This window comes from Pteropus alecto, unplaced genomic scaffold (assembly GCF_000325575.1).
Source record: "Pteropus alecto unplaced genomic scaffold, ASM32557v1 scaffold71, whole genome shotgun sequence".
NCBI lineage: Eukaryota > Metazoa > Chordata > Mammalia > Chiroptera > Pteropodidae > Pteropus > Pteropus alecto.
In genome coordinates, this window is record NW_006433024.1 from 20,241,315 (window position 1) to 20,248,030 (window position 6,716).

Below are 6,716 nucleotides of genomic sequence, written 5' to 3' on the forward strand. Positions count from 1 at the left end.
TGAAGTTCCACAAAAAACTACAATCCTTCCTCAATTTACAGGGAAGTTACATTCCTGAAAAATTCAGTGTACGTTAAAACCAGGCAAAAAATAGTTTTAGTATATAAAAAGAGAGTTAGGTTCTGTTTTTTTCACCTACATGAACATTGTGAGGAATGAGCGCTGTTTTATTCGATTGACTGTCCTAAACATTATAGGACATCTAGCATCCCTGCCCACTCCTCCCCCTTACTCCCCCTGCCCTCCTGCCACGCCACTAAATGCCAGTGGTATCCCTCAATCATTGTGACAACCAAAACCGCCCTCCTACATTTCCCAGATACTCCCCATCTCCTGCTTTGGGCAACATGGACTTGGGAAGGGGCGCTCTCTTCTGACCTTTATGTAGTATCATGTGAGATGACACTTGGAGCTACTGCCACCATCTTTCAACCAGGTGGGGAAATGGGGAAAAAGCCAATACGCTGGGGATGGCAGGATGGACAGATGGCAAGGATCAGGGTCCGTGATGATATCACTGAGCCACTGAGTTCACACATCCTGGATTTACCCGACCTATGGTTCTCTCATTATGGGAGTTGACAAATCTACTTCTTGGCTGAGCCATTTTGAGCAGAATCCTCTGTTTCCTTTAGTCAAAAGCACTCTCACTTTGACAAGTTATTTCCCCCTTTCTGGGTCCTGGTGTCTTCATTTGTATGGTGAGACGGTTTCTTAGTCTAGGGCCTGAGAGTTTATGCAGGGAAAATATGGAGGACTTGGTGACTAGAATGAACAGGGGAGTGAAGGAGCTGGAAGACTCAAAAGCTGACTCTACCTCTTGCATATCTGGGAGGATGGTGAAGGAGTAGGTTCAGTCTGGGTAAGATGACAATTAGTTCCACTTTGGGCATTTAGATCACACTAGATTTGGGGGATGGAAAATTAGATGTAAATAGTTTCATCTTAACTGGGTAAAAATTATAATTACACAAGAAGAGACTGGATGAATAAACACCAAAATGTTCAGTTATTTATGGTAGGTTCAGGGATGATATTTATTTTTTTTCTGTACAATTTTTCCTATTTCCCAAACTTTCTACAACAAATATTTATTGCTTTCATTTCAAAATTAACAATATCAATAAAAAGTATAATTCCTTTGAAATGTATCAAAAGAAGATCAATGAAACAGAATATAAAATTCAGTATTAGATCCAAATATATATTGGAATTAGAATATTATAAAAGTGGGATTTTAAATCAGAGGAGGAAAGACACAAGATTTAGTAAATTACATGGGAACAACTAGGTAGCCAACTGGAGAAAAATTAAATTGGATCCATAATCATATATATTATGCCTTATATCAAATCAAATTCCAAAATGGATCACATATTTAACTATAAAAATGAAACCGAAAAAGTACTGAAAATAATCAAATGATGTATATTTTTAAAATTTCAGAGTGAGGAAGAACTTTGAACTATAACATATATTCCAGAAGTCATAAAAAAAAAAAAAAAAAAAAAAAAAAAAAAAAAAAAAAAAAAAAAGATGGTTACATTTTACTACAGCTTAAAAGGAAAACGTATTTCCATGGCAAAATTGCCAGAAATAAAATCAAAAGACAAACTACAAACTGGAAAACATATTTGTAACTCATATCACAAAGAGCGGAGCTCTAAGAAAAAGACAACTCAGTAGAAAAATGGGTAAAGGATATAAACGGTTAATAAAAAAAAGACAATATAAATTATTAGAGTAAGAAAATTACAGGAAGGTGCCATTACTTTTTTACCTCTGAGGTTGTCAGAAAGCAGTATGATGTGTATTTGTAACGTACTGTATCGTGAGGAAGTGGAAAAACACATTCATTCATTGTTAGTGGGTGGGCACAACTGGGCAACTGGACAATATCTACCAAATTAAAAAATGCGCATCCTTTAACTTAGTGGCTCCACTTCTGAAAAAGCTGTTTTTCAGATACATGTTTGAAACAAGTTATTCACTGCAGCATTGTCTTGTAACAGCAGAATACTGGAAACAGTCTACAGGTCCAGCAGTAGAGGGCCCATTAAATAAATTCCGATACATATAAACGATAGGACACTAAGCACCCTTTACAAAAGAATGAGAAATCGTTTTGTACATTGATATGAAATAATCTCTGAGGTTTACTGTTATGTGGAAAACAAGGTGTGCAGCATGCTACCATTTATGTAAAGGAAAAGAAAGCATGCGTTTGCTTTTATGTGCATAGAATACATCTCAGGATCCTGGGAAGAGGAATGGTTACGGAAGACATGCTTTTCACTGTTTCACTCTTTTGTGCCGCAAATAAAAATGAGCGGGAAGGACCACTATCTTTTTAAGCAGCTGCTCCATTCCTACTGGCTTCTATTTGAGCTGAGATGGGCTGAAAGCCCTCAGCCTTGTCCTGCACGCACCACTGTCAAACCAAACTTCCTTCATCCTGTGCTTGTGCAGCTGATTAAAAAAAATAATAATAAAAATGCAGGTCTTTCCACTTCTTTTAAATTCATACTGTTGGTTTCAGCCCACTGTTTCAAGATACTTTAGAATCTGGGTTCTGACATTCAAATATTAGCTTTTGCTCTCAATAGTGGTGCCATCTGCAAACACGGTGATTGTGGCAGGCACCGATATCTAATGAGCTGACCAAATGCAGAGTCTAGAGGCTCCTCTCCATATTTGCCTCAACTGCACAATGAACTGGGGGAAGGGGTATAGTGGTTAAAAGGGCTTTGAACCCACCCAACTGAGCAATCTCTGAGATCACCGTTACCGTAGGTGTCTCCTCAATCAGGAGGCATTTGATGTCTAACTGGAAACGGGTATACTATGTCCAAGGTTTTCTTAGCGGCCTTTCAAATAAATAATAAATTAGATTGTTGTTGGTATTATTTATTGAATCTTGTTCTTAGTGAAAAGTACCAATCCTTTTTCTAGGTGCTCTCAAACCCACAGTTTAGTATTATACTCTAGAATGAATTTTGGGGAGAATTCACCTCAAATATACCCACCTACAGTTTCCAGAATCTACCTGTCCTCTTTTCTGACTATGAGAACACCTGCCACCATTGGGCACTGTGGCCGCTCTCCTTTTCTCCATGGCTTTCTCAGCGACACTGGCAAGGGTTCCGCGGTTGTATCTGCCAAGGTTTTTCAACACCTTGAGATCTGTACCTCATTTTAAATGGCCAGGTGCTTAGGTTTTCTTTTAGTATCATCTCTTCTATTTGGGGTTTCAATTTCTCTAAACCTTGTTTTGCTTTGCTCGTCCCAGTGCATAAATGCTTTTCCTTGGGGGGAGAATGAAGACAAAGTTGAACACTGTTTTCTGACAGATGCCAACCTAACACCTTTGTCCCCGAGGGGAACCCTGTCCTCTCTAGTCCTCTGGGTCTGAACATGACCAACAACGTCTTTTATTGTCTGTGCCTTTTCCAAGTCTCAATTTACCAAGGACTTCAGCCTTCCTGCCATCTCTTCTCCCGCCTTTTAATTTTTGAGCCCGTCAGAGAGCTCTTACTCCCCTTTTCTGTACGAGGACTTTCTCCAAGTGGGCGATCCTCAATTTTTATTTTAGAGCTTCCCATCCCTCCTGTGCTACATTCCCACTTGAAGTCTCTAAACTTGGCGTCTTTTCTCTATTTTTCTCAAATTGTTTCCTGGGACTATTTATTCATTCATCCATTCATTCCATGCCCCACAAGCCCTTTCTTCTCGACTGAACTTTCTCCTGTGGCTCCTGTGACACGGACAGTACCAGGCAATTCTTTCCCATGGTCAGAAGTAAGGTTTGCAGAGCAGCTCCCTAGCGGCTTTTTCTTCTCTAGAGAGGAAACTGTCCCCGATACAGGTGAATTTCTCAGCTGCTCAGCGGAGAGCTATGCAGGACTCTGGTTGCCAGGGAGGGGCGCCTTCCAGCCCGGTGTCGTATTGTCCTCAGGGCATGGCGGGGCATCCCAGGGACATGGCTTCCTTCCAAGGACTCATCTTTCAGTGTCAGCACGGGCTCCGTGTCTGGCTCCTCTCCGATTAGCAGTGTGCTGAGGTGTAAAGCACGTAGGACTTGGAGTCAAACGTATCCAGGGCTGAATGCATGCTCTGGCCTCTGCTAGCAAGTTGTTTAAATCTCGGAGCTTCAATTTTTGCTCATTTGAAAAATAGGGATATTTTCTGGTTGGCGAGGTGTTTAATATATGTAACTACTCGTGCATAGTAGGTTTCAATACACATCAGCCCCTGTGATCATCTCAGGTTCATGGATTTTCAGAGGTTATAGGCTCTTGTTGGACTGTGTTCCTTTCTTTCCTATTCTATTCAAGCTGTTTCTGAAACAGGTTGCAGTATGTGTCTCTACCGGCGAACGTTCTTTTGATGAGCCATGCCGCTCCAGCTCAATGTATAAGGGTCCATTGGGGCTGACCCTGGATTTTGACCCCTTCAGGCTGGGCCTGAGACTCAGGTCTGGCCAGTAGACAGTACATCAGATACTACGAATAGTTTACAGATGGATGTGTGTTTTTAGCCAGAGTCCTCCAGGAGATTTTTGCTGGGGCTTCCCTAAGAGATATTTGCTCATTCTATGGAATTACAAGATCTAAGAAGCCATGTGCATGAAGCTGCCATTTGGCATGTTGTTGCCACATGAAGTGAGCCTGTATGAGGGAAACCAGGCAGAGGCAGGCAGATCCAAGGGATGAGAATGGGAGCCCTGATGCCCCTGTTTGAAACAGATGATTAACCACTGGTCATTTCTGTTACCTGAACCAATAAATTCCTTTTCTTAAGCCAGTTTGTTGGGCTTCTGAGTATGCAACCATAATATACAATGTTGACCTTTTTATTTTTATAAAATCATGAGTTCCTGCTCATCGTTTCATGTTTAACTCCTTAAATCTGTTCCCCTATTTTTATGCAGAAAAACAGGAGGATTCATTGCATGGCATATTATCAGAAACTCCCCAGACTTGTAGACCCAGGTCTGAATCCAGTTTTGAAATTTTCCAGTCTTGGGCAAAGCAGTCAACCCTTCTGAGCTTCACTGTTCTATCAGTAACATAAAGGTAATATTTTGCTTATATGGCTGTTTTATGGGTTGGAGCTACTAGATATACGGGCAGGGGGGCAATGTCCTATTACTGGGTGGTAAATATTTATGTTATTTAATAGCTTTTACTCTGTATAGTTGTCTATAGGCGATGAATCCATTTATATTTCCCACACTTCTTTCCAGGTCACATCTCTTAGCCACCATGGTTTCCATGTTCATTGTGGCCTTAACAAGGAGGGGGCAGGAATTCATGGGCTTTGGGAAAAGAGGGAAAATGAGGAGGTGGACAGAATTTCAAAGCTCAAATGGAGGAGATGGAATTAGCCTTGTTTAAAACACTTGCAGAACTTTCCACCCACTTTCTATTTATAAATATCCTTGTCTCTCAGCTTGGCTCCTCCTACACAAGGCTTCAGTGGAAGATAACGAACACAGACAGCAGCGGCTAGTGAGGTACACATGTGCAGACCAGAGGCTAGAGGAGAATTGGGACTGTATGGCTTGGGCTCTGGGTATAAGGATTTAGGATGCTACGCCAACAAGTCTTAAGAAACATAGGTCAGAAAGAAGTATTTTACCCTTTGGTGGAGCTTGTGTAAGCAGACAGTTGTAGCTGTCCTCCACACTCTGTCATACCATAGTGTGCCAGCTTATCTACTGCCTCCTGTCCTGTGCTGATGGCAGAAAGACACGATAAAAGGCTGCTGCAGCAGCTGAGCAGAGATGATCCACCACGGTGGTGGAGAGGGAGGGGAGATGACAAATTCGAGGCATTTCCGAGAACCTAGAAGTGACTTCTTAGAAGTAGAGGGAGGGGTAGATGACGCAATCATCTCCAGGGTTTTTAGCTTGGGAAACAGGGTGATAATGAAGTGTTTAATAGTTTGAGAATGCAAGTACTACTGCAGGCTTGGAGAAAGGGGTTGAGATGCAATTCAATATCAAGATCCCGAAGGACATGCATTCATTCACAAACACTGAGTGCTATGTGGTAGTTACTGTTCTGGATGCTCATTATTTAAATACGGCTTTGAAGAAAGGTCAGGACCGCTTCACAACTCTGCCCACATTATCTATTCTTGTAAAGTATCCTCTCCCCTTCTGATCCTTAAATATTAACAGCTACCACATAACAAGTATTACAGACACTATACTAAATTTAATACTCCAATAAGAGGAGAACTATTCTCATTTTAGGGATGAGGAGCCAGAGGCTTAAAACGATCAAGGTCACAAGACTGCTAAGTGACAAGAGCTGAAAATTGCTCCCATCCTCCCTCCAGTATCCTCACTATCCTTAAAAAAACTCGAATGCCACTCCTTCATAAAGTAAGTCTTCCTCGAGTTCCCCCAACCGGATGTGCGCTCCTCCTCTTGTGGATCCCACATGCGTGGTTTCAACACCTCCTGGCATACACTGCCTTGTACGACAGTCACCACGGCAAGTGTTTAGGGGATTCAATGAGTGTCCTCTTTCAGTGTACCAGGCTTTGCTGTTCCACATATGGTTCCATTTAATTTTCCCAACATTCCTAGCTTTTATGTCCTTGTAATACTGCATCCCTCTTGGTGCACGGCAAGCGCCACAGACAGGGAGACTGATGCTCACCTCTGCGTGCTCCCTTCCCCAACCACAGCTTTGCACAGGTTGCAC